This window comes from Macaca mulatta, chromosome 10 (assembly GCF_049350105.2).
Source record: "Macaca mulatta isolate MMU2019108-1 chromosome 10, T2T-MMU8v2.0, whole genome shotgun sequence".
Classification (NCBI taxonomy): Eukaryota; Metazoa; Chordata; class Mammalia; order Primates; family Cercopithecidae; genus Macaca; species Macaca mulatta.
The window spans coordinates 79,062,565-79,089,934 of NC_133415.1; the positions used below are offsets into that span (position 1 = coordinate 79,062,565).

The window sequence follows — 27,370 nt, forward strand, 5'->3', positions numbered from 1 at the left end:
TGTTTGGAATATAACAAGCATGACACTTCTTTTAAGTCTTTTCTGTTTTATCTAAAATTAATGTGAATTTCTCATTCTGTTTCAGAAACATCAGTGCTTGTTTTAATATAAAACATTTTTCTTCCATATTCTTTGAGTAAAGTTGATGCTACTATTTATGTTGTTTTTGATCTTTACCTGCTTGAGAAACATGTACAGGTTGGGTATCCCTTCTCTGAAGTGCTTATGACTAGAAAGTGTTTTGGATTTGGGTTTTTTAATTTTTATTTTGGCATATTTGCATTATACTTACCAGTTGAGCATTCCTGATTTGTTAATCTGAAATTCAGAATGCTTCAGTGAGCATTTTCTTTTGAGTGTCTTGTTGGCACTCAGAAAGTACTGAATTTTGGAGCCTTTCAAATTTTGGACTTTTGAATTAGGAATACTCAACCTGTGTTAAGATTTGCATTTTTTTTTTTTTTTTTTTTTGAGACAGAGTCTCGCTCTGCCGCCCAGGCTGGAGTGCAGTGGCGTGATCTTGGCTCACTGCAAGCTCCGCCTCCCGGGTTCACGCCATTCTCCTGCCTCAGCCTCCCGAGTAGCTGGGACTACAGGCGCCCGCCACCTCACCCGGCTAGTTTTTTTGTATTTTTTAGTAGAGACGGGGTTTCACTGTGTCAGCCAGGATGGTCTCGATCTCCTGACCTCGTGATCCGCCCGTCTCGGCCTCCCAAAGTGCTGGGATTACAGGCTTGAGCCACCGCGCCCGGCCAAGATTTGCATTTTTTTGTTCTACTTTGCAAATATTTTTTTCTATGCCTTGAATTTAAGTCTGTCGGTCGTGTGCGGTGGCTCACTCCTGTAATCCCAGCAGCTTGGGAGGCCGAGGCGGGCGGATCACCTGAGGTCGGGAGTTTGAGACCAGACTGACCAACACGGAGAAACCCCATCTCTACTAAAAATAGAAAATTAGCCAGGCATGGTAGCGCATGCCTGTAATCCCAGCTACTTGGGAGGCTGAGGGAGGAGAATCACTTGAATCCGGGAGGCGGAGGTTGCGGTGAGCCAAGATTGCCTCATTGCACTCCAGCCTGGGCAACAAGAGCGAAACTCCGTCTCCAAAAAAAAAAAAAAATAAATCTGTCAATCTTTTTTTATTTCCCATGGCTTTGTTATCTCAAGGTTTTATAGGTATTCACTCATATTTTCTCTTAGGTCTTTAAAAAAAAATTGGCTATAATTAGTGTGATACTTGTTTTGGAGTATTTTATGAAGTGAGGATTATTTGTTCCCTCTAGTTTATATTTTTTAGGTACTATTTATTAATTCATCCTTATTAACTTAAAAAATAACACCTTAATCATATGCTGAATCTGTTGTTTTACTCAGTTTATCTGTTCTTTTGCCATGATCTTACTATTTTGCTCATTATAATCACTTTATAGTAGGCTTTGTTATCTCGTAGTGCCTATGCTCAGTTTTTACTCCAGTGTTTTTGAATTTAGGGTTTCAAAATACTCTCTCCACCTCGAGATGGAGTCTCACTCTGTCGCCCAGGCTGGAGTGCAGTGGTGCGATCTTGGCTCACTGCAACCTCTGCCTCCCAGCTTCAAGCGATTCTCCTGTCTTAGCCTCCCGAGTAGCTGGGATTACAGGCATGTACCACCATACCCAGCTAATTTTTGTATTCTTAGTAGAGACAGAGTTTCACGATGTTGGCCAGGCTGTCAAAATACTTTTAATGGGAAATTGCATTAAATGTATAAGTTAATTTGGGGAGACTTGTCATCTTTTTTTTTTTTTTTTTTTTTTTTTTTTTTGAGACGGAGTCTCGCTCTGTCGCCCAGGCTGGAGTGCAGTGGCCGGATCTCAGCTCACTGCAAGCTCCGCCTCCCGGGTTCACGCCATTCTCCTGCCTCAGCCTCCGGAGTAGCTGGGACTACAGGCGCCCGCCACCTCGCCCGGCTAGTTTTTTGTATTTTTAGTAGAGACGGGGTTTCACCATGTTAGCCAGGATGGTCTCGATCTCCTGACCTTGTGATCCGCCCGTCTCGGCCTCCCAAAGTGCTGGGATTACAGGCTTGAGCCACCGTGCCCGGCGAGACTTGTCATCTTTATAATATTGACTTATTTTGTGTATGAACAGAGCAAGTCAGTGTCTCTAGATTTTTCCTAATATATGGTCTATAGATTACTTATTATTATTATTTTTTTTTTTGTGAGACAGAGTCTCTCTCTGTTGCCCAGGCTGGGGTGCAGTGGCATGATCTTAGCTCACTGCAACCTGCACCTCCCGGATTCAAACAATTCTCCTGCCTCAGCCTCCTGAGTAGCTGGGATTACAGGTGTGCACCACTACACCGAGCTAATTTTTGTATTTTTGGTAGAGATGGGGTTTCACCATATTGGTCAGGCTGGTCTTGAACTTCTGACCTTGTGATCCACCTGCCTTGGCCTCCCAAAGTGCTGGGATTACAGGCATGAGCCACCCTGCCCGACTGATTACTTATTCTATATTTTAAAGTATTTGCTGGACTGGACATGTGGCTTACACCTGTAATTCCAGTACTTTGCGAAGCTGACATGGGAAGATTGCTTGAGGTCAGGAGGTTAAGACCAGTTTGGGCGTCATAGTGAGACCCCATCTCTGCAAAAATTTTTACAGTAGCCTAGTGTGGTGGTGTGCATACCTGTGGTCCCACTGACTAGGGAGGCTGATGTGGGAAGAGAACTTGAGCCCAGGAGTTCAAGGCTGCAGGAGTTCAAGGTGCCACTGCACTCCAGCTTGGGCAACAAAGGGAGACACCCTACTCAAAAACAAAGAAAATATTTGGTATTTAGAATGTGATTATCTCCCCTCACGCCTCCTTCCCAACCGCTATTACTAACTGGTATAGAACAGGTATAAAGCAAGTATACTGCTTGCAGTTTGTATGTTGTGGGTTTTTTTTTTTTTTTTTTTTCCGAGACAGAGTTTTGCTCTCGTTGCCCAGGCTGGAGTCAGTGGTGTGATCTCGGCTCACAGCAACCTCCATCTCCCAAGTGATTCTCTTGCCTTAGCCTCCCAAGTGGAATTATAGGCATGTGCCACCACACCTGGCCAATTTTGTGTTTTTAGTAGAGACAGGGTTTCACCATGTGGGTCAGGCTGGGCTTGAACTCTTGACCTCTGGTGATCCACCTGCCTTGGCTTCCCACAGTGCTGGAAATTACAGGCATGAGCCACTGTGCCCAGCCTTGTTTTTAACAAGATAAGAGATGGAGGCCAGGGGCAGTGGCTCACGCCTGTAATCCCAGCACTTTGGGAGGCTGAGGTGGGCGGATCACCTGAGGCCAGGAGTTCAAGACCAGCCTGGCCAACATGGGGAAAAACCCCCTGTCTACTAAGAAAAAAAAAAAAAAAATTAGCCGGGTGTGGTGGTGCATGCCTATAGTCCCTGCTACTCGGGAGACTGAGGCATGAGAATCAGTTGAACCCAGGAAATGGAGGTTGCAGTGGGTCCAGATCACGCCACTGCATTTCAGGCCAGGCCACTGAGTGAGACTCTGTCTCAAAAAAAATTAAATAAAAAATGAGATAGAGATGGAATCTTGCTGTGTTGCCCAGGCTGGGCTCCAGCTCCCAGTCTCAAGTGATCCTCTGCCTTGGCCTCCCAAAGCGCTGGGATTACAGGGATGAGCCACTGCACCTAGCCTGTCTGTATGTTTTATAACCGACCACCTGTATTAGTCAGGGTAGGTAATGCTAGTCAAAAACTGTGGCCTGACAAAGAAAACATTTATTTCTTGCCCACATTTATTTTAGATGGTTCTTTTTTAAGTGGTGACTTGGGGATCTAGGCTCCTTCCATTTTTGTCACAACTGGCAAGAAGATGTGACCTGTAAGTTTGCCATGTAATTTTGTGCGTGGAAGTTTTTTTCATGGGCCAAGCTTGGAAGTAGTATGATTTCTTCCGAGGTCTGTTGGCTCTATTTTAGGTGCAGGGGGGCTGGGAAGTGGAGTCCTTTGGTGTATCCGTGAGGAAAATGTAGTAGTACCGTGTCTGCTGTACTACTTAACCAAACTCCGTTGTTCTTATTTTTCAGTAGATTCTCTTGAGTTTCTTAGATAGGCAATCATAATACATGTTGAGCATTTCTAATCCCCAAGTCTAAAACTGGAAACTTTTGAGCACTGACAGGATGCCACAAGTGGAAAATTCCATACCTGACCTCATGTCATGGGTTGCAGTCAAAACTTTATTTCATATGCAATTTTTTTTTTTTTTTTTTTTAAGAGATCTTGCTCTGTCACTCAGGCTGTAGTGCAGTAGCAAGATCATGGCTCACTGCAGCCTTGATCTCCTAGGCTCAAGTAATCTTCCTGCTTTGGCCTTCCAAAGTGCCAGGATTACAGGTGTGAGCCATTGCACGTAGCCATTATACACAAAATTATTTAAAATATTGAGTAGAATTACCTTCAGGCTATGTGTATAAGGCGTATATTAAACATAAATGAATTTTGTGTTTAGACTTGGGTCCCGTTCTCAGGATATCTCAGTATATATATATGCACATATTCCAAAATCAGAAAAGATACAAAATTTGAAACACTTCTGGTCCCAAGCACTTTATACAAGGAATACTTAACTTGTGGTTGCAAATGATCATTTTGTCTTTTTTTCCCCCTTCCGATAGTTAGCTATTTGTTTTTCTTTTCTTTTCTTTTTTGAGACGGAGTCTCGCTCTGTTGCCCAAGCTGGAGTGCAGTGGCATGATTTCCATTCACTGCAACCTCCGCATCCCAGGTTCAAGTGATTCTCCTGCCTCAGCCTCCTGAGTAGCTGGGACTACAGGCACCCGCCACCACGCCCAGCTAATTTTTGTATTTTTAGTAGAGGCGGGGTTTCACCACATTGGCCAGGCTGGTGTCGAACTCCTGACCTTGTGATCCGCACACCTTGGCCTCCCAAAGTGCTGGGATTACAGACATGTGCCACCACGTCCAGCCAATTTTTAAATTTTTAATAGAGACCGCGTTTCACCATATTGGCCAGGCTGATCTCGAACTCCTGACCTCAGGTGATTGGCCCCCTCTGTTTCCCAAAGTGCTGGGATTTACAGGCGTGAGCCACCACGCACAGCCAGCTACTTTTTGTTTTGTTTGTTTGTTTGTTTGTTTTTGAGATGGAGTTTTGCTCTTGTTGCCCAAGCTGGAGTGCAATGGTGTGATCTTGGCTAACTGCAACCTCCACCTCCGGGGTTCAAGCGATTCTCCTGCCTCAGCCTCCTGAGTAGCTGGGATTACAGGCGCCCACCACGGCGCCCGGCTAATTTTTGTATTTTTAGTGGAGACAGGGTTTCGCCATGTTGGCCAGGCTTGTTTTGAACTCCTGACCTTAAGTGATCCATCTGCCTTGGCCTCCCAAAGTGCTGGGATTACAGGCATGAGCCATCACGCAGGGCCAACTGTTTTTTTTTTTTTTTTTTTTTAATGCGTTGTAGAGTACTTGCAGAATAGGTTTAACTGTCATAGTTCTTATTTTCACTTTTGACTCAAATGCAATATTGTAAATAGTCTTTAGTGGTATTCAAGAAGTGTCCTAATTACAGTCTCATACATAGTGTTTTTTTGTTTTTTGTTTTGTTTTGTTTTTTTGTGTTTTTTTGAGATGGAATCTCACTCTGTTGCCTAGGCTGGAGTGCAGTGGTGCGATCTTGGCTCACTGCAAGCTCCGCCTCCCGGGTTCATGCCATTCTCCGGCCTCAGCCTCCTGAGTAGCTGGGACTACAGGCGCCCACTACCACGCCCGGCTAAGTTTTTGTATTTTTAGTAGAGATGGGGTTTCACCGTGTTAGCCAGGATGGTCTCGATCTCCTGACCTCGTGATCCGCCCGCCTCGGCTTCCCAAAGTGCTGGGATTATAGGCGTGAGCTACGTAGTGTTGGGATTATAGGCGTGAGCTACGTAGTGTTTTGTTTTTTAGCAAACAAAGCTCAGCATCTTGACATTGACCCTGGAATCCTCACAGATATTCTTGGTAGTCTCTCCCTGATAGTGATAATTCTCTACATTTTTGTTTCCCTGCTGATTTGAAGATGACCTCAGATTTCTTGACGCGTGGAGTTTCGCGAGTGATCTTTCTTCAGGTTTGTCCCCAGGGCTTCTGCTTTAGCCCAGGCTGTTGGATTGTACAGCTGCTCGCATCTTCTGTGTCAGAGATCCTGACCTGCAGTCTTTGAAAATGTTGTCTCCCTCTGAGAAGTTTGATGGGTTCTTGTTCCTCTTCCTTTATTCTTTCATCCACTCAAAGATAAACTGAATAAGTTAGCAATATCGATTTTGTTCCTTCTCCTTTCTTTCCTCCAGTTGACGCTTGGCTTCTGTTTGAGTTCTTTTTGTGCTTGCTTCTGGACCCCTAGTGTGAGTTTGGGGCCTGCATGTCCAGGCTGCCCACCTGCAGCCCTGCAGTCCCCATTTCCAGTGATGGTGCACCCTTCCCTGTGGAGCTCCCCACATGATCTGCAGTAGACTTCACCAGAAGGGGCCTGAATTTAGTGGAAGTAGGAAGCTCCTCTGAGCCCTGAGAGGTGGACGGAGGAGGGAAGCGTATTACTTGACTTACCAAAGTAGATACCAGGGTCAGCTTTACTTTTTCTGCTATTTAGTTCCATGCTTACAATGATGCTTTAAAGTGACTTCAGCTTTTTTTCAATTTCTCTTTTTGACTCTGAGATCTCACACTTACTGTTTTATTTCTTGAATATCGTCAACTGCTAAAATGTATTTTCCAGACTTTTTGTTTTGACTGACCCACTTCTCTCTATTTATATTCATCTGTGTGTGTGTGTGTGTGTGTGTGTGTGTGTGTGTATGTATCTCAGACAAAAGTTTCGAGGCCAGGCGCGGTGACTCATGCCTGTAATCCCAGCACTTTGGGAGGCTGAGGTGGATTGAACCAGACGAGATTCTGTGGGCATGGCAGGAGAGGGACTCCCTATATCCAGGAGTTCGAGAGCAGTTTGGCCAAAATGGTAAAACCCCATCTTTACTAGAAATACAAACATTAGTTAGACATGGTGGCAGGCAGCTGTAATCCCAGCTACTCAGGGGGCTGAGGCAGGAGAATTGCTTGAACCCAGGAGGTGGAGGCTGTAGTGAGCTGAGATTGCACCACTGCACTCCAGCCTGGGCAACAGAGGGAGACTCCATCTCAAAAAAAGAAAAAGTTTCATGGCCGGGCGTGGTGGCTCACACCTGTAATCCTAACACTTTGGGAGGCCGAGGTGGGTGGATTGCCTGAGCCCAGGAGTTCGAGACCAACCTGGGCAACATGATGAAACCTTGTCTCTACTAAAAATACAAAAAATTAGCTGGGCATTTTGGTGCACTCCTGTAATTCCAGCTACTTGGGAGGCTGAGGCATGAGAATCACTTGAACCCGGGAGGCGGAGGTTGCAATGAGCCGAGATTGTGCCGGTGCACTCCAGCTTGGGCAAAAAAAAAAAAGGTTTCACACCACATCACATAACCTTTGTTTTTTTTTGTTTTTTGTTTTTTTTTTTTGCGGCAAAAGGGGTCTCTCTGTGTTGCCTAGGCTAGTCTGGAACTCCTGAGCTCAAACCATCCTGCCCCTGCCCCTGCCTTTGCTAGGATTATAGGCATGAGCCACTCCATCCAGCCAGATAAACCTTTTAGGCCGTGTCGTCTGAAATTTTCTATGCTGATTTCATGATGAAAATTTTGGTTATGATGTCCTAAATTGATATGGTCCTTTAAGTAGAAAGGTTAATTCTTCATACTATCCTATGGAAAAGGAACCAGACGAGATTCTGTGGGCATGGCAGGAGAGGGACTCCCTATATCCAGAATAACACGTAAGAAAGCATCATTGAGATAATTTACATAAAATTCACTTATTTAAAGGATAGGCTTCAGTAGTTGGTAGCATGTTCACTGAGTTTCATAACCGCTACCATCTGGCTGTCATTTGTGGTTACTCTCCCTTCTCCCCTTTTCACCCAGCCCCTAGCGACACTAATCCACAGTCTATTTCTATAGCTGTGCTCTTCTGGACATATAAATGGTATCATACAATATGTGGTTTGGGCCAGGCACGGTGGCTCACGCCTGTAATCCCAGCACTTTGGGAAGCCAAGGTGGGCAGATCACCTGAGCTCAGGAGTTGAAGTCCAGCCTGACCAACATCGTGAAACCCCGTATCTACTAAGAATACAAAAATTAGCTGGGCATGGTGGCGCGTGCCTGTAGTCCCAGCTACTAGGCACACTGAGGTGGGGGTATCGCTTGAACCCGAGTGGCGGAGGTTGCAGTGAGCGAGACTGTGCTATTGCACTCCAGCCTGGGCAACAGAGCGAGACCCTGTCTCAAAAAAAAAAAAAAGTATTTTTTTGTGATAGACTTTTTCACTTAGCTTAATGTTTTCAAGGTTTATCCATGTTACAGTGTGTGTCAGCACTTTCACTTTATTGCTGAATAATATTCTATTGCATGGATGTATACCACATTTTGTTTATCCATTAATTAGTTGATGGAGATTTGGGTTATTTTCACATTTGGCTGTTATAAATAATGCTGTTATGAACATCTGAATACAAGTTTTTGTGTGATCATCTTTTTACTTTTCTTGGTAGATACATAGAAGTGGAATTACTGGATCATATGGTAATTCTATGTTTAGCATTTTGAGGAGCTGCCAAACGGTTTTCCAAAGTAGGTTCTTCAGAATTACATGAGGGTTCCAATTTCTCCGTGTCCTTGCTGACAATTGTTATTGCTGCTCGTTTTGATTATAGCCATCCTAATGGGTGTGCAGTGGTTTTGGTTTGCATTTCCCTAGTGACTAATGATGTTGAACACCTTTTCATGTGTTTATTGGCCATTTGTATGCTACCTTTGCAGAGATGTCTATTCAAATTCTTGGCCCGTTTTTTTGTTTGTCTTTTTGTTTGTGTTTGAGGCCAGGTCTTGCTATGTTGCCCAGTCTGAAGTGCAGTGGCTTGTTAATAAGATCATAGCTCACTGTAGCTTCAGATTCCAAGAGATCCTCCTGCCTCAGGCTCCGGAGTAGCTGGACTAGAGGTATGTGCCGGGTCATCCAGCTTTCTTTGCCCATTTTATTAGGTTACTTGTCTTTATATTGTTGAGTTGTAAGCGTTCTTAATATATTCTTCACGACTCCTTTATCTGGTATGTAATTTGCAAATATTTTTTCCCCATTCTGTAAGATTCTTTTTCACTTCCTTGCTGTGTCTTTTTTTTTTTTTAATGTGAGACGCAGTTTCACTCTTGTTGCCCAGGCTGGAGTGCAATGGCGCGATCTCGGCTCACTGCACTCTCCGCCTCCTGAGTTCAAGCGATTCTCCTGCTTTAGCCTCCTGAATAGCTGGAATCACAGGCATGCACCACCATGCCTGGCTAATTTGTGTTTTTAGTAGAGATAGGGTTTCTCCTTGTTGGTCAGTCTAGTCTCGAACTCCTGACCTCAGGTGATCTGCCCACTTTGGCTTCCCAAAGTGCTGGTATTACAGGCGTGAGCCACCGCACCCAGCCTTGCTTGTTTCTTTTGCAGTTAAAAAAGTTTTAAATTTTGTTAAAGTCTCTATGTATCTGTTTTTCTTTTCTTGCTTGTGATTTTGGTGTCATATCTTAGAAACCACTGTCTAACCCAAGGTCATAAAGATTTACCCCCTCTCCGTTTTCTTTTAAGAATTTTACAGTTTTAGCTCTTAAAGTTGGATCTCTGATCCATTTTAAGTTAATTTTTGTATATGTTTGAGTTAGGGGTCCACCTTCATTCTTTTACATGTGGAGTTTTTCTTTTTTTTTGAGACTGAGTTTTACTCTTGCTGCCCAGGCTGGAGTGCAGTGGCGTGATTTTGACTCACTACAACCTCTGCCTCCTGGGTTCAAGCGATTCTCCTGCCTCAGCCTCCTGAGTAGCTGGGATTATAGGTATGTGTTACCATGCCTGGATAATTTTGTATTTTTAGTAGAGACAGGATTTCTCCATGCTGATCGGGCTGGTCTCGAATTCTCGACCTCAGGTGATCTGCCTGCCTCAGCCTCCCAAAGTATTGGGATTATAGGCATGAGCCACCGTGCCCGGCCACACATTTGAACTTTCAGTTGTCTCATCACCATTTGTTTAAAGGATGACTCTACCTCCCATTACATTGTCCTGATACCCTTTTTTGAAAATCACATTTAGGTTTATTTGTGAATCCTCAATTGTATTCTCTTAATCTACATGGCTACCCTTATCCTAGTATCTTTGTATGTACTTATACCCCACTGTCTTAATTAATATAGCTTCATATTACTTTTGAAATGGGGTAGTGGGAGTCCTCCAATTTTGTTGTTTCTCAAGATTGTTTTGACTATTCTGGGTCCTGTGTATTTCCATAAGAATTTTAGGATCGGCTTGTCAATTTTTGCCAAAAAGACAGATGGGATTTTGAGAGTGATTGCATTGAATCTGAAGATCAGTTTGGGTAGTATTGCCAAGAATTACATATTTTTAACTGAAAAATTTCTTGAGACAATATTTATCTGCATGAGGAGCAGTACATTATGATAATTTCTTCCAGCCTAGTCTAGTCTACTTCATTCCATTTTTTCAAATTCAGAAATTGCCATCGGTCAGGCACGGTGGCTCATGCCTGTAATCCCAGCACTTTGGGAGGCCGAGGTGGGCAGATCATGAGGTCAGGAGTTGGAGACCAGCCTGGCCAACAAGGTGAAACCCCGTCTCTACTAAAAATACAAAAATTAGCTGGGCGTGGTGATGTGCGCCTGTAATCCCAGCTACTGGGGAGACTGAGGCAAGAGAATGGCTTGAACCCAGGAGGTGGAGGCTGCAGTGAGCTGAGATTATGCCACTGCACTCCAGCCTGGGTGACAGAGCAAGACTGCGTCTCAAAAAAGAAAGAGGCCGGGTGCAGTGGCTCATGCCTGTAATCCCAGCACTTTGGGAGGCTGAGGTGAGGTCAGGAGATTGAGACCATCCTGGCTATCACGGTGAAACCCTGTCTCTACTAAAAATACAAAAAAATAGCCAGACATGGTGGCATGCGCCTCTGGTCCCAGCTACTCAGGAGGCTGAGACAGGAGAATTGCTTGAATCAGGGAGGTGGAGATTGCGGTGAGCCCAGATCTCGCCACTGCACTCCAGCCTGGGCAACAGAGCGAGATTCCATCTGAAAGAAAAAGAAAGAGAGAAAAGGAAGGAAGGAGAAGGAAATGGAAGGAAGGAAGGAGAAAGAAATGGAAAGAAGGAAGGAGAAGGAAATGGAGGGAAGGAAGGAGAAGGAAATGGAAGGAAGGAAGGAGAAGGAAATGGAAGGACATGGAAGGAAAGAAGAAGGAAAGAAGGAAAGAAATTGCCAACCCCAGGCACTGATTTGAGTACTCTCTCTCATGGACCATTCATTTTCTATTGTTTGAAAAATATGCTTCATGTCAGTGGTCCTCAACCTTGACAGCAAATTGCAATCACCTGGGAAACTTTAAAAAACTACGGATGCTGGACACATCCATGAGACCGGGATGCCGTTGATGAGAAATTCAGCCCGAGCACTTCCAGGTGATTCCAGGGTACAGCCAGAGCTGAGCACCATTGCTATAAGTAAACTAAAATTCAGATATTTATACTGCTTTTAAAGCCTTTTCATAGTCGACTGAATGGGATGGAAATGTGCATGTTGCTAACTTACAGGTCCTTATTTTTTTTTTTTTTTTTTTTTACTTACAGGTCCTTATGTGTCAATTTGATGACAAATGTATTAGGTCTGTTTGTGCACTTTCGCTTAATGTAATACGACCTGTGATGCAGTTCTCTTGAGAAATTGAATGATTATGTTGTTGACTTGCCTGTGGGTGTGTAGGGTTGTCCCTGGTCTATGTAGAGAGCAAAGACAGAGCTGAATGTTTGGAGATCATCTGTCATTTCTCAGGAATTTTCGTGTCTGCCTTTTTGCAGTAGGAAATGGATTGAGAAGAATATGTGGGAAATTCACAGCTATTTTAGGAATTGTCATATAGAGACCACTAAATCTATTGGTTAGAATTACTGTTGATGTATATGAAGCTATTGGTCAGAATTAAGGTCAGAATTAGTGGAAAAATATCTGGACTGGTGTCCTGTCCTAGAGAGATTAAGGAATATTAGGATTGTGGTGGAATGCTTATATATAAAGTAGCTTATTTTACTCATTGAATATTCTTTTATCTGGTTATATTTGAAAGTAAAATGTGGCTGGACGCAGTGGCTCACACTTGTAATCCCAGCACTTTGGCAGGCTGAGGTGGGCGGTTCACCTGAGGTTGGGAGTTCGAGACCAGCCTGGCCAACATGGTGAAACCCCATCTCTACTAAAAATACAAAAATTAACTGGGCGTGGTGGCAGCTACCTGTAATCCCAGCTATTTGGGAAACTCAGACAGGAGAATCACTTGAACCGGGTGGCGGACGTTGCAGTGAGCCAGGATTGCGCCATTGCACTCTAGCCTGGGCCACAGAGTAAGACCCTATCTCAAAAAAAGAAAAAAAGAAAGTAAAATGTGCAGATATACAATATATATAACTATTTTTTTTCAAAGTAGAGATTATACGGAGGGTATTTAAGCCTGTTTTTTACTAAGCAATGTATCTTAGACATGTAACTAAATAGTCCTTTAAAACATGGTTATTCACAGCTCATTTGTGCTGAATACATCATGTTTTATTTGACACATCCTTCTATTAGGTATTTAGCTTATGAGCCATTTTCTGCTGTGGTAGACATAATACAGTGGTGAAAAGCATTGTACCTAAATCTGTGTGCATTTTCCTGAGTATTTCTTTAGACTAAGTTGTCGGAAGGGATATCGTTTGCATTTCTAAGGCTTTAACACATAAGTAACATATATGCCAGAGACCTCCTGCATTCAGGTTAACACACTGGGAAGTATTGCCATAATAAAACATTTTTTCTTTTTTATGCCAATTTGAGTGAAGAATGGAATCACCATGTTTATTTTGCTTTTCTTTGATGCCTAGTGAGTTTGAGCACTTTTTAATGATTCTTTTGGTCATTTATATTTTGTTTGGCTTCCTGTATTTTTTGTCAGTTTTTCCAGTCTTGTATCTATCTCTCTTTCCTGGTGATTTATAGCAGTTCTTTTTATATCAAGGACATGAACACTTTGATAAATATTATACATATTTTCCCCATTTGCCTGGTAATTTTGTGATGTATTGGAGAACTAAGTCTAATTTGCAGATCTTTTTCTTGATTTAATTTTCAAATTAGAAGTCTCATTTTTCAAACTTTAAAGTTTCAAAGGAAACATTTTTCTTAAAGATGAATAAAAAATCTGTCAGAACATGATTTTGTTTAAAGTATTTTATAGATTTCTTATTTGCTTGTCTACTAAAATAACGCTTGGAACAATCAGCTGCCACCTTTGAATTTAAAAGAGAAGTAAAATTTGGAATTGAAGATTTTCCAATATTATTGTCTCTATATTTTAATTTTTTTTCATATATTTAGACATCTTTTTTGTAGAGGCAGGGTCTTTCTATGTTGTCTAGGCTGGTCTTGAACTCTTGGTCTAAAGTCATCCTCCTGCCAGGGCTTCCCAAAGTTTTGGGATTATAGGTATGAGCCACCATGCTGGCCCCATTGTCCCAGTAAATGTGAACCTTAAGTTTGGGCGCTTTTGGTGTTTAGACCCTTTGGGTACACATAATGTCCTTTGGGTTGATGGTGCTCTTTTGTGTTAATTTCTTTTTTTTTTTTTTTTTTTGAGTTGGAGTCTCGCTCTGTTGCCCAGGCTGGAGTGCAGTGGTGTGATCTCGGTTCACCGTAACCTCCGCCTCTCGGGTTCAAGCGATTCTCCTGCCTCAGCCTCCTGAGTAGCTGGGATTACAGGTACACGCCACCAAGCTCAGCTAATTTTTGTGTTTTTAGTAGAGACAGGATTTTGCCATGTTGGCCAGGCTGGTCTCAAACTCCTGACCTCGTGATCCGCCCGTCTCAGCCTCCCAAAGTACTGAGATTATAGATGTGAGCCCCCGCGCCCAGCCCTTTGCAGTAATTTCTTAGTTTTGCTCCAGTAGTATTAAATTGGAGACTTTTGCATTATACTTAGATAATAGCCTTAAATAACTCTTTCTAATTTTATCCTGTAGGCTTCTTGTTTAAAAATCGGCATCTGTTTGTATTCCAGCTCTCGGGAAGCACTTGTCCTAGCTAGGTTTTAGGGGCTTGCTAGTCTTGTGGGCTCCTTGAGGTTGTGGAGGGGGGCTTAATGTGTGTAGCTTCATAGCATCTGGCTCAGCACAGCTCAGAATAGGTACTACACATGCCCTGTGTGCATATCCTGGCATTTTCCCTTTAACCATCCCTAGGAGAAATGAGACCAGTATGGGTTCTGGTTCTGGGGCTGCCTCCAACTGGGTGTAAGACTCTGTTTCCCCTCTGTGCCTTCCATTGCCAGTGGTGAGCCGGGTTGCAGGATTTCTAAGCACCTTGTATTCATTCTTTCCACCCCCATCATTGAGCACTGTCTTTCGGCAGGGTGCTGGGGAGAAGCAGCCTGCCCAGGCTTAGCCATTTCTAGGTCGTCCTCGTTTTGAGTTCACAATTCTGACCTCTGGTTACTTTAATCTGGTTATTATCTAATCGTGATCACTCCTAGACATTTTGCAGAGGTTTAGAAAGTTTTGGGGCTGACAGACATAAAATAGGCTTTTCAGCTTAGTTGAAGGTCAACAATGCTTGTTCACACGCAAAGGCGCAGTTTATGAAGGGAAAAATAGAACCATTTATGTTAACCGAGCTTGACTTACTAGCACCGATAGTTGCCATGGGAGTGTTTTTTTAAGTTTGTCATTTTGCCAGGAATGTAAATTGGGGCATTACTCCTTAGATCTTCATGTAATTAGGAGGATGGACAAAGCCTCTATTTTTCTTGAATCAGAAGTTTATTATCCCATTTATAATATGGGAGTAAGTAAGGAAAGGTGTCTTTAATTTTTTTGTTTGTTTTTGTAGAGACCCTTGTTATGTTGCCCAGGCTGGTCTTGAACTTCTTGGCTCAAGCGATCCTCTTGCCTCAGCCTCCTGAAGTGCTGAGATTATACAGTGTGAGCCACTGCCAGTATCTTTAATTTTTTGATGATAAGTACAACTTAGGCATCGAGCAAAACTATTTTTAGTGACTTGTCTTGCGTATATATTTATGAATTTTGAGCTTTTAAAAAAATCACAAATAGGCCAGGTGTGGTAGCTCACACCTGTAATCCTAGCACTTAGGGAAGCTGAGGCAGGAGGATCACATGAGCTCAGGAGTTCGAGACCAGCCTGGGCAGCATGATGAGATCTCGTCTCGTTCTCTCTTTTTTTGAGACAGAGACTCGCTCTCTCCCCAGGCTGGAGTGCAGTGGTACAGTCTCAGCTCACTGCAGCCTCTGTCTCCCCATTTCTTTTTTTTTTTTTTTTTTTTTTGAGACGGAGTCTCGCTCTGTCGCCCAGGCTGGAGTGCAGTGGCGCGATCTCGGCTCACTGCAAGCTCCACCTCCCGGGTTCACGCCATTCTCCCGCCTCAGCCTCCGAGTAGCTGGGACTACAGGCGCCCGCCACCACGCCCGGCTAGTTTTTTGTATTTTTAGTAGAGACGGGGTTTCACCATGTTAGCCAGGATGGTCTCGATCTCCTGACCTCGTGATCCACCCGCCTCGGCCTCCCAAAGTGCTGGGATTACAGGCTTGAGCCACCGCGCCCGGCATCTGTCTCCCCATTTCAAGTGATTCTCCTGCCTCAGCCTTCCCAGTAGCTGGGACTACAGGTGCATGCCACCACGCCCAGCTAATTTTTGTAGTTTTTTAGTAGGGTCGGGGGTGGGAGGGTTTCACCTTGTTGGCCAGGCTGGTGTTGAACTCCTAACCTCATGATCCACCCACCTCAACCTCCCAAAGTGCTGGGATTACAAGCGTGAGCCACTGCACCCAGCCTGAGATCTTGTCTTTATTAAGAAAATAAATAAAAATATAATACGTGTTCATTAATAATGGGTAAAGTAGAAAAGCAAAAAGAAATAGGACACCACCTGCATCTGAAACCCTGGGAGGATCCAGTTAATATTGTAGTAAGTGTCTCAGAATGCCTGTCTTGCTGAAGAAGTCATGTTCATAAAGAGAGAGATGTTCTGCCTTTTTTCACCCCACTTTGTAATAGATCATAACTATTTCCGTGTGTCATGATAGAGTACTGCAGAATGGCCCAGTAGTATTTTATCATAGTGTTTTACTATCATAATTTATTCATGTAGTCCTTACATAGTGGATTCTACTTGTCCTACAATTGAAGTGTATACAATTATATTCATCTAGTTACTTTTCTAGAACAATGATTTTACTGGATATGCATTTTTGTTATTTTTTTTGAGATGCAGCTTTGCTAAGCCGCCCAGGCTGAAGTGCAGTGGTGTGATCTCGGCTCACTGCAGCCTCCTCCCCCCACCCCCCGGTTCATGCGATTCTCCTGCCTCAGCCTCCCAAGTAGCTGGGACTACAGGCAGGCATGCGCCACCCCGCCTGGCTACTTTTTGTATTTTTAGTAGAGACAGGGTTTCACCATGTTGGCCAGGATAGTCTCGATCTCTTGACCTCATGATCCACCTGCCTTGGCCTCCTAAAGTGCTGGGATTACAGGCATGAGCCACCGCACCCAGCCTGGATATACATTTTAAAGGAGGTGGATATTAAACATTTTTAAATTATTTTGACCAAAAACATCTAGCTGAAAATGGTGGTGAATATTTCTCTGATTTTGGAATGGGGAGGGACTTTCTTTTCTTTTTGGGATGAAGTCTTGCTCTTGTCCCCCAGGCTGGAGTGCAATGGCGTGATCTCGGCTCACTGCAACCTCTGCCTCCTGAGTTCAAGCGATTCTCTTGCCTCAGCCTCCCGAGTAGCTGGGATTACAGGTGCCTGCCACCATGCTCTATTACTTTTGTGCTAGAAAGTCTCTCCCTGGCCGGGCACGGTGGTTCACGCCTGTAATCCCAGCATTTTGGAAGGCCAACATGGGCAGATCACCTGAGGTCAGGAGTTCGAGATCAGCCTGGCCAACATGGTGAAGCCTTGTCACTACTAAAAATACAAACATTAGTCGGTATGGTGGTGTATGCACGTAATCCCAGCTACTTGGGAGACTGAGACAGGAGATTGGCTTGAGCCTGGGAGGTGGAGTTTGCAGTGAGCCGAGATGGCACCACTGCATTCCAGCCTGGGCAACAGAATGAAATTGTCTCAAAAAAAAAAAAAATCTAGGAATGGCAAGTGAGGTTAACATCGTATTCTTTCATTTTCTTTTTTTCTTACCACTGCACCAATGAAGAAATACATAGTTTTCTTCCCTTGTGCTTTGTCAGTCGGTCTGCTTTCCCAGAAAGAATTGGGAAGCTTTTTCATTTCCCATTTCTTACGAGGAAGGCTGGGAAATAACTAAGAATTTGTCTGGGCCTAGCACCTTTTGGAGAAGAGTAATTTGCTTTTGTAATTTTCTCCATTTATTGTTACTTATTTAGGTTTTCTTTTTTTTTTCTTTTTTTTTTTTTTTTTGAGACGGAGTCTGGCTCTGTCGCCCAGGCTGGAGTGCAGTGGCCGGATCTTAGCTCACTGCAAGCTCTGTCTCCCGGGTTCACACCATTCTCCTGCCTCAGCCTCCCGAGTAGCTGGGACTACAGGCGCCCGCCACCTTGCCCGGCTAGTTTTTTGTATTTTTTAGTAGAGATGGGGTTTCACTGTGTCAGCCAGGGTGGTCTCGATCTCCTGACCTCGAGATCCGCCCGCCTCGGCCTCCCAAAGTGCTGGGATTACAGCCGTGAGCCACTGCGCCCGGCCCACTTGTTTAGGTTTTCAAAAAAATAGTTTTTGGCCAGGCATGGTGGCTCACACCTGTAATCCAGCACTTTGGGAGACTGAGGCAGGTGGATCACTTGAGGTCAGGAGTTGGAGACTAGCCTGGTCAGCATGATGAAACCACATCTTTACTAAAAATACAAAAATTAGCCAGGTGTGGTGGTGGGCACCTGTAATCCCAGCTACTTGGGAGAGCCCTGGAGGCGGAGGTTGCAGTGAGCTGAGATCACGCCACTGCACTCCAGCCTGGGCGACAGAGTGAGACTCCATCTCAAAAACAAAAACACTGAAAAAATAGTTTTCCCCCTAAAATTGCCTGTTTCATCAAGATTTTCAAGTGCATACATGTGCTGCTTTTGTAAGTCCTTGAAAAAAATACAAACATTGGGAATGATAGTATAAGGAGTTAAAAATAAACTTAAAAAACAAAATGTGTTTTGAATTTGCCCTTGTTTTCAGAAGATATTTGTCATATTCAGGAAGTATCTTTTAATTTGCGTTGAAGATATTTGGTTTTTGCTTTTTAAATCAGGAGGAAGTGTTTTGTCAGCCTTTTTGGCATCTACTGAATTGATATAATGATTTGGCTGCTCAAAGGTTCTGGCCTGTTATGATACTGGCCCTGGCATTTTCTCCTTCCTGCTTTTGAAGAGTTAACATCCCTTTTTAAGGAAATGATGGTGAGTCAGTGGTAGATGTTAAATAACATAGTAAGATACACAGATGGCAATTCTGTATTATTTCCTCCCCAGTTTTTTGTTGAATGTTTTCTATATGAAGTCAGTGTCTGGAAACCACAGCATGTAGTATGTACTTTTGCACATCCTCATTAAGAAGCAACAGAAGCACCGTGAACAGATTCTTGAGAGTTCAGCGGGCCTTGATGGGGGAAAGTCATGTGGCCGTCAATGTGTCCCAAGTGATGTTTCCTCTGACCTGCCACAGCACTTGGGCTTTGATCTCAGCCCTGTAGCCTTGCATGCAAAGAACAGAGTGTGGTGGAGCCTGCGAATGGGAGGTGCTTTCAGCGGAGAGCTCTGCCAGAAGTTCAAGGATGCTCACTGATAGCTCAGTCTTGTTTTTGTTTGTATTGTGATTCCTTCTGCTTAGCTCCTTCCTCAGAGATTCCTTTCTCAAAAATCTATTTACATGTTCCCAGTATTAGAACCTCTGACCCAGTTCTGTGGTTTGGTCTCAATACTTGCTCTGTGCAGTAGTAAGTCAAGTCCTTCCAGCCATCTTGCCACTCAGCTTAGAAAAATACTCTCCAAAAACATGTCTTTAAGGAGTCATAGTACTTTCGCTTCTCCATTCAGAATTTTCCAATGATTTGTAGCTAAAAATGACATTCTGTTAATTTGTACTTTGCCCTCATGGAGCCGTTTTTAATTAATAGTTTTTAAAAAGATTTGCAAAAGAAGCATACACATGTTGAAAAATAAGTGTAGCTTGTCAGACTCGTATTTAGTAAATTGAGAAAGTCACACGATCTTTTCTTATGTCCACCCCACCACTTCAAAGCAGTTTGATCTGTATCCTTGCCAGCCCTGTTCTGTGTACACAAATGCATACTATGTAATTATCTTTTCAATAAAAGTGAAATCATAACCACACATTGTACAACCTGTATTTTTCAAGGAACTGTATTTGTTATTACAGTTTAACTGAAAGTAAGCCATTCTTTTAAAGTATCTTTTTTTTTTTTCATGTTTTTTCATTATTCCTCTTGACTAGACATTGATGGATGTCACCTTTGTGCCTCCCTTCTGACATTGCAAATTTCTGGTAAACATAGCTTAAGGCTCGGCATAGTGGCTCGTGCCTGTAATCCCAGCACTTTGGGAGGCCGAGGTGGGTGGATCACCTGAGTTGGGTTCAAGACCAGCCTGGCCAACATGGTGAAACCGTGTCTCTACTAAAAATGCAAAAAATTAGCCAGGCGTGGTGGCGGGTACCTGTAATCCCAGCTATTCTGGAGGCTGAGGCAAGAGAATCTCTTGAACCCGAGAGTGGAGGTTGCAGTGAGCCAAGATTGCGCCCCTGCCCTCCAGCCTAGGTGATAGATCGAGACTCTGTCTCATTTAAAACAGCAACAACAACCCCAAAAAAACCCCGCAAAAAACCCCACATAGCTTAAGATAGATTTATGGAATGGAGATTTTATTTTGAGAAATAAATTACTTTTTGTTTTCCTTGCATGCAAAATGTTTTAGAAAGGGAAAGACATCAGTTTCTTCATTCACATTCTAATAATTTAAAGTGAGTATTTTTTCCTAAACAGCAAAAGACCAGTGTTTAGTTTCCAAATTAAAAAAAAAAGTAAAAGAAATAGGCTCATTAGTGGTTCATTGAAGACTGGACTGGGACCAGTTCGATAGCATTTGTGTGCTATTTAACTTGGGGCCATTGGCGATTGTTGATGCTAACTTGTCCAAGAACAAATGGTGAAAGTTGATGTCTCAACATAAGGATTTTCAAGTGAAAATCTGGCTAAACTGTTGGTTGCCTTTTTCTTCACAAGGGAGGACCAGGCTCATGGCTGGGGCTGTGATGACTGTTCCCAAGACAGCCACTGAGTCAGGCTCTGGGTTCCTTTTATTGCAGAACATTGCACAGATGCAAGAGTGGATAAAGCATAGCCATTTAATAAATGGTAAAAGGAACATCTGTGTACCTGCTAATACCCCGTTTAAGAAATAGAATGTGACCGGCTTTTTGAGAAGCACCCTCCCCATGTGCTAATCCATTTTTAAGAGGCTTTAAAAGAAGGTGACTTAATTTTTTTTGTTGTTAAATCAAAGGCCCTGTGCTGGGGAATATGGAGTTTAAAAATTATCAATGAAGAAATCCCAACTGATAGCAAATCAGTTTTTTTGCTTTTGTTTTGAGATGGGGTGTTGCTCTGTTGCCCAAGTAGGACTGCAGTGGCACAGTCACAGCTCACTGCAGCCTTGACCTTCTGGGCTCAAGGAATCCTCCTGCCTCAGCCTCCTGAGTAGCTGCGACTACAGGTGTGTGCCACCGCGACGAGATTTTGTTTGTTTGTTTGTTTTTTGTTTTAGAGATGAGGTTTCACTATGTTGCCCAGGCTGGTCTTGAACTCCTGGCCTCAAGTGATCCTCCCATCCCAGCCTCCCTATAGTTGTGAACAACCGTGCCTGGCCCCAAATTGCTATTTATTTATTTGTTTATTTATTTGAGACAGAGTCTCACTCTGTCAGCCAAGCTGGAGTGCAGTTGCACAATCACAGCTCACTGCAACCTCAACCTCCTGGGCTCAGGTGATCCTCTACCTTTCACTCTCCTGAGTAGCTGGGATTACAGGTGCATGACACCATACCTGGCTAATGTGTGTGTGTGTGTGTGTGTGTGTGTGTGTGTGTGTGTGTGTGTGTGTGTGTGTGTTTTGTAGAGACCACCCTATTGCTCAGGCTGGTCTTGAACGCCTGGGCTTAAGCGACCTGCCTGCCTTGGCCTACCAAAGTGCTGGGGTTACAGGTGTAAGCCACTGTACCTGGCTGAAAATTGTTTTTTTATGGGTGTTCTAAAATACTATCTTTCAAAATACTTTGTAGAAATGGAGAGTGGATTTTTTTTTTTTTTTTTTAAGACAGAGTCTTGCTCTGTCGCCCAGGCTGGAGTGCAGTGGCACCATCTTGACTCACTGCAAGCTCTGCCTCTGGGGTTCACGCCATTCTCCTGTCTCAGCCTCCCGCGTAGCTGGGACTATAGGCACCTGCCACCACGCCCGGCTAATTTTTTGTATTTTTAGTAGAGACGGGGTTTCACTGTGTTAGCCAGGATGGTCTCGATCTCCTGACCTCGTGATCCACCTGCCTCGGCCTCCCAAAGTGCTGAGAGTACAGGCGTGAGCCACTGCGCTCGGCTGGAGAGTGGATTTTTAAAGAACTGAAGGTGCAGTTTGTGACCCTGCCTAGTGACAGGCTGGGGTCTTGGAGGCAGTCCATAAAAATGAAGAAGTGGTAATAGAGCAAATTCTAAGCTTGAACATGACTGGGTGAAAAATAGACTCCATTCATGCACAGTGCCTCCTGCTAGGTTTGTTATTACTTTAAGTTTACCATTTGCTTTTCTCCAGCTAGGTCTTGACTCCACTAACGGGGACTTCTCATACGGCTTTGAACTTGGACCTTGGCGCATAAGCAAATGTAACTCAGCGACTTGTAATGGAAAGCATATGGACAGGTCTACGCCACATCACTTAGGTGCGTGTAAAACACAATCTCCGGTTGTGTTTCCTTTTCTTTTCTTACTTTTTCTGAAACAGGGTCTTGCTGTGTCACCCAGGCTGGAGTGCAGTGGCACGATCGCGGCTCGTGGCATCCTTGGCCTGCTGGGCTTATGTGATCCTTCTACCTCAGCTTCCCAAGTAGCTGGGACTACAGACGTGAGCCACAGTGCCTGGCTAATTTAAATTTTTTTTTTTTTGTAGAGATGGGGTCTTACTTTGTTATCTAGGCTGGTTTCTAACTCCTGGGCTCAAGTGATCCTCCTGCCTCTGCCCCTCAAAGTGCTGGGGATATAGGCGTGAGCCACCATGCCTGGCTAGTTATGCTTCATGGTAGAATTGGGCTGGCAGCTCTGTAGCATTAGAACCCTTTTGTACTTGACCTTACCTTTGTACGTTTTTTACCTGTCGAGAACAGTCTAAATGCACAGCCTTTGGAATAATGAATTGTTATGTTAATGTTAATGATAAGGTAATGGACTTCTTTAGGCCAAATTCCACGTAAGTAGATTAAACTAGAAAATAAACAGGCACAGTCTTGCCACTTATATTAATTACAAAGTAGGAGGTAAATATTTTCAGTTTTCTTTCATGCTTTTGACTTTATTAACAGCAAAAATTTGTTGAGTACCTCCTGCTCTTGGGGCCCTCCATGAGATTTATACATGAGGACCCTGGAGTAGAAAGAGATTTAAGAATTGTTTCCTCGCCCCTTTTCAAGCATTCTCTGCAGTTTAATTAATGAGACTAACCACATGTACATTACTAAGGTGCATTCTTTTTTTCCTCCTCCTGCTGTTTCCCTTATCCTCAAAGCTTGATGAACATTTTGATTATTTTTAATTTTTTGCTATTATAAGCAATACTGCAATCATATTTCTTCTTGGGGAAAACATCTTAGCAGTAATAGTGATGGGCACAGTTCATGACCTGTTAAAAATTTGATATATATTGATAAATTATCCTGCAGAAAAGCCGCAAGTATTTCACATCTGCTGACACATTCTCTCAGATACTCTGCTTCTGGGTGTGGTGGTGCCCGCCCATAGTCCCAGCTACTCTGGAGACTGAAACAGGAGGATCACTTGAGCCCAGGAGTTCAAGGATTTAATGAGCTCTGATTGTGCCAGCGCATTCTAGCCGGGGTGGCAGAGTGAGACCCTGCCTCAAGAAAAAAAAAAAAAGGATGCTGTCAGATACATTGACTTGTTAAAACTAAATTTATTCAGTATGGTGGATGTAAAATGTTATGTCAGTGTTGTTTTAAAAAGTTTTATGTGCAGTAAAATTTACTTTCTGTGTACACTTATAAGACCTTTTACAAATACTTAGAGGGGATCACTCCTTTTAAAAAAAATTTTAAGACTTCTAATAAAGGCTGGGCGTGGTGGCTCACATCTGTAATCCCAGCACTTTGGGAAGCTGAGGTGGGCAGATCACCTGAGGTCCGGAGTTCGAGACCAGCCTGTACAACACGGAGAAACCCTGTCTAAAGTACAAAAAATTAGCTGGGCGTGGTGGCGCATTCCTGTAATCCCAGTTACTTGGGAGGCTGAGGTAGGAGAATTACTTGAACCTGGGAGGCGAGAGGTTGCAGTGAGCTGAGATTGTGCCATTGTACTCCAGCCTGGGTAACAAGAGGGAAACTCTGTCTCAAAACAAAACAACAACAAGAAAACAAAAAAACACTTCTAATAAAGAAGTCTCTACTTACTACTAAAAACAAAACAAAGCTGGGCGTGGTGGTTCACACCTGTAATCCCAGCACTTTGGGAGGCCAAGGTGGGCAGATCATGAGGTCAGGAGTTCAAGACCAGCCTGGCCAACATGGCTGGTGAAACCCCATCTCTACTAAAAATACAAAAATTAGCCAGGCATGGTGGCGCACACCTGTATTGCCAGCTACTCTGGAGGCTGAGACAGGAGAATTGCATGAACTCGGGAGGCAGAGGTTGCAGTGAGCCGAGATCGTGCCACTACACTCCAGCCTGGATGACAGAGCTGGACTCAGTCTCAAAAAATAAAACAAAAAAAAAAAAAGAAAAGAAAAATATACATCCTGACATTTTTAATGATTTACCTTGTCAAGCCTTGTCAAATATTTACTTATTTCTGAAGGAAGAGGACACCTGGCTCTTTTCTTAGAGGTCACCTTTAATTCCAGGTCTTTCTTTGAAATCACTCCCTTAGTTCATCCTTTTTTCTCATTGGCACTTTACCGTCACAGTTGCCAAGGTCCTTTTCCTTGGATTAACACAGAAGCTTATTGATCTCCATTTTGATCCCCATTATCCTGTGGTGGACGACTGCTCTCCTTGCCTGCCCAGAAACTCATGTTGCATGAAGCCGTTCTGTGTTGATGTTCGCCTTTCAAGGCTACTTTGACTCCACAAAGGTTTTTCTTCCTTTGCTTCCCTGCCCTCTGACCTCCAGGTGCTGGGGTTAGGCTGTTGTGTTCAGCGCCCAAAAGCCCATCATTTGCCACCTACCTCTGGACCTCCCTGGTGGCATCCGTCTTGGGATTCCTGCCATCTTTCAAGACTGACCCTAATCTCACTTTGTAAAAGTCATTTCTGACAACTTCCAGCCTGGAGTTCCAGTGTCCCTGAGCTCTCCTGCCCAGTTTGATGGTTGTATGTGTTTTCTCTTATTTGCTAGGTGTCCGGGCTGTACCATCAGGTGGGAAAGAGCCTCAGCATAATGTGTCTCCATCTCCTTGCCCCAGCCCACCAAGGCAGTCAGGGATCTAGTTGGATGGTTGGTGTCATTCCATTTGCCTTGAGATGATCAGTACAGATGCTGAAATGTTACGCTCTTACTAAACTGAGAAAAGAGGAGGTTTGCTCATACCTTTCATTTTCGTCGTTAATATCATACAGATGACCGTTTAGTGCCTGGCTTTTATAGCTGAGAACACCCACTTTGCTTGGTGCCTGAAGCCTGCAGACTGGGTACCTGGTTCTGGTCGAAGGGTATTTTAGCATTTGCTAGAACCACCCAGATGTTGCAGGACTCAGATATAAACTGGATCAAAAGTTTTGAGCAGTGAAGAGAATTTTCTATTTTATTGGTGCCTGATTTCCAAGAAGCCTTGTATCGGGAAATCCTGGTGTTTTTGGTTTAGAGTCTTTGTGCTGTTGACGTCAGTGTCTCACTTTCTCATTACCAGACATGTTGTATAAAAATGCTGCGTTGCTTATGGTTTGATCAGTAGCAACAAGATAATTAAATATTTACTGGAGAAATTGGGTGGTTTCACAAACCTATGTAAACACTGATGGTGATTACAGAGCTTACATAAGAAGGTAAGGAAGGAAGATGGAACAGTTGTGTAACAGTTACTATGAAAGAGATTCCAAGCAAATTAGAACAAGTCTGGCCTTTTCAACTGGTTATTTTGAAAAATCAACATGTTAGTGTTGGATTAAGACCAGCTGTTTATAAATTGTCTAAGTTGTTTGCTGATTTTTCTGTATGGTATTAAAGAAAAAAATCAATAAATTTGTCTCATGACTTCTAACGATAATCCTTTTTAAATACACATATTGTTTTGTTTTAGGTTTGCCGTAAACTGGAACTTTCAGATCAATAGCAATAAAGCCTTTCTGGATTTGAGTAGTGTTTACCTTTGGATGGGCCCTGTGTTTTATTTAGATTTCTCGTACTGGTTCTGGGCTTCCCTCGAAGAGCCCCTGCCTCCAGCCCTTCTGACCTTTTGTCTTGCGCTTCTCGTTAGCACAAGATTTCTGCTTCTGGATTTCTGCTTTGGTCTCTATTATATCTGCCTCCTTCCCTCGTCTCAGTTCTGTGTGTGGAAAATTAGGTTATGGCACCTGCTCCCCATCATGTTATCTACCCAGCTGACTGTGTAGGATATTAATGATAGGGTTGGCTTTGATGTTTGGATAAAGATGGCCATGTCTCTGTGTGTGTTTATATGTGTGTGTGTGTGTGTGTGTGTGTGTGTGTGTGTGTAAAATCAAACTATCAAAAGTTTACACATTCATAGGATGTGGTCTTATCATGATTACCCTGGTTGTGTGCTCTGAAATAGCGTTTTCTCTTTCCCTGATATCCACATTTTTTAGACTAGCAGTACTTAATACCATTATAATGGAAGTCACATATGTAATTTTGAGGTAGCTACGTTAAAGGAAAACAAGAACAATTAATTTTAGTAATATATTTTACAAGCTGATATATTAAAAATAATTCAACACAATCAATATAAAATTATTAATGAGATAGTTACATTCTTTATTTTCATGGTAACCCTTTAAAGTCTATTGTATATGTTACATTCATAGCACACACCAGTTGGACCAACACGTTTGAGGTGCTCAGTAGCCACCTGGGGCTGGTGGCTCGCACATTGGATAGCACAGTTACCACATTGCTTTATTTACCACTGAGCAATATGTTTTCAACTTCCAAGCTCTTGGAGTTTTCAGTATTTCATAATGTAAGCCCCCTCTATTTCAGGGACTATGTAGTAATACATACTCACACTTGAACGGTGCTACTAAAGCTTCCCCTTCCTCACCTTTTTCCTTTCTAATTTAGATTTTCAGTTGCCTGGAAAATGCATATGAACCAGTTCAACAAGTAAATTGATCTCCCCTGCCGCCCCCTACCTCAGTCTATAGGTATATTTTTCTTTTTTACCCAAGAATCACAAATATGTTCTATAGCTTATAATTCTTTTTTTAATTTTCTTTTTGAGACAGGGTCTCTCTCCCTCTGTTATCCAGGCTGGAGTGTGGTGGTATGATTATAGCTCATTAAGATGGAGTTTCACTCAGTCACCCAGGGTGTAGTGCAGTGGCAGTCTTGGGTCATTTTAACCTCTGCCTCCCGGGTTCAAGCAATTCTCCTGCCCCAGCCTCCTGAGTAGCTGGAATTACAGGCGCATGCCACCACGCCCAGCTAATTTTTGTATTCTTAGTAGAGACGGTGTTTTTCTATGTTGGCCACACTGGTCTGCAACTCCTGACCTCAAGTGATCTGCCTGCCTTGGCCTCCCAAAGTGCTGGGATTACAGGCCTGAGCCACCGCCCCCAGCCGAGGGTGATGCTTCCTCTTCAGCTTCCCTGGTAGCTGGGACTACAAGCACACACCACCACACCTGGCTAATTTTTTGTAGAGATGGGGTTTTGCTCTGTTACCCAGGCTGATCTCGAACTTCTGGGCTCAAGTGATATGCCTGCCTTGGCCTCCCAAAGTACTGGG

General features: G+C 43.4%; 1 protein-coding gene across 7 annotated transcripts in view; it reads left to right on the plus strand.

Annotated features, from left to right (window-relative positions):
• The window catches only part of SLC23A2 (solute carrier family 23 member 2), a 150,092-nt gene that overhangs the window by 8,124 nt on the left and 114,598 nt on the right, over positions 1-27,370 (plus strand). For 4 of the 7 annotated variants that reach the window (XM_077948952.1, XM_077948956.1, XM_077948954.1 and 1 more), the window contains 1 exon segment: positions 21,996-22,118. The exons of 1 other annotated variant lie outside the window; for it this stretch is intronic. The gene's annotated coding sequence lies outside the window, so the exon portion shown is untranslated. 7 annotated transcript variants of the gene reach the window in all.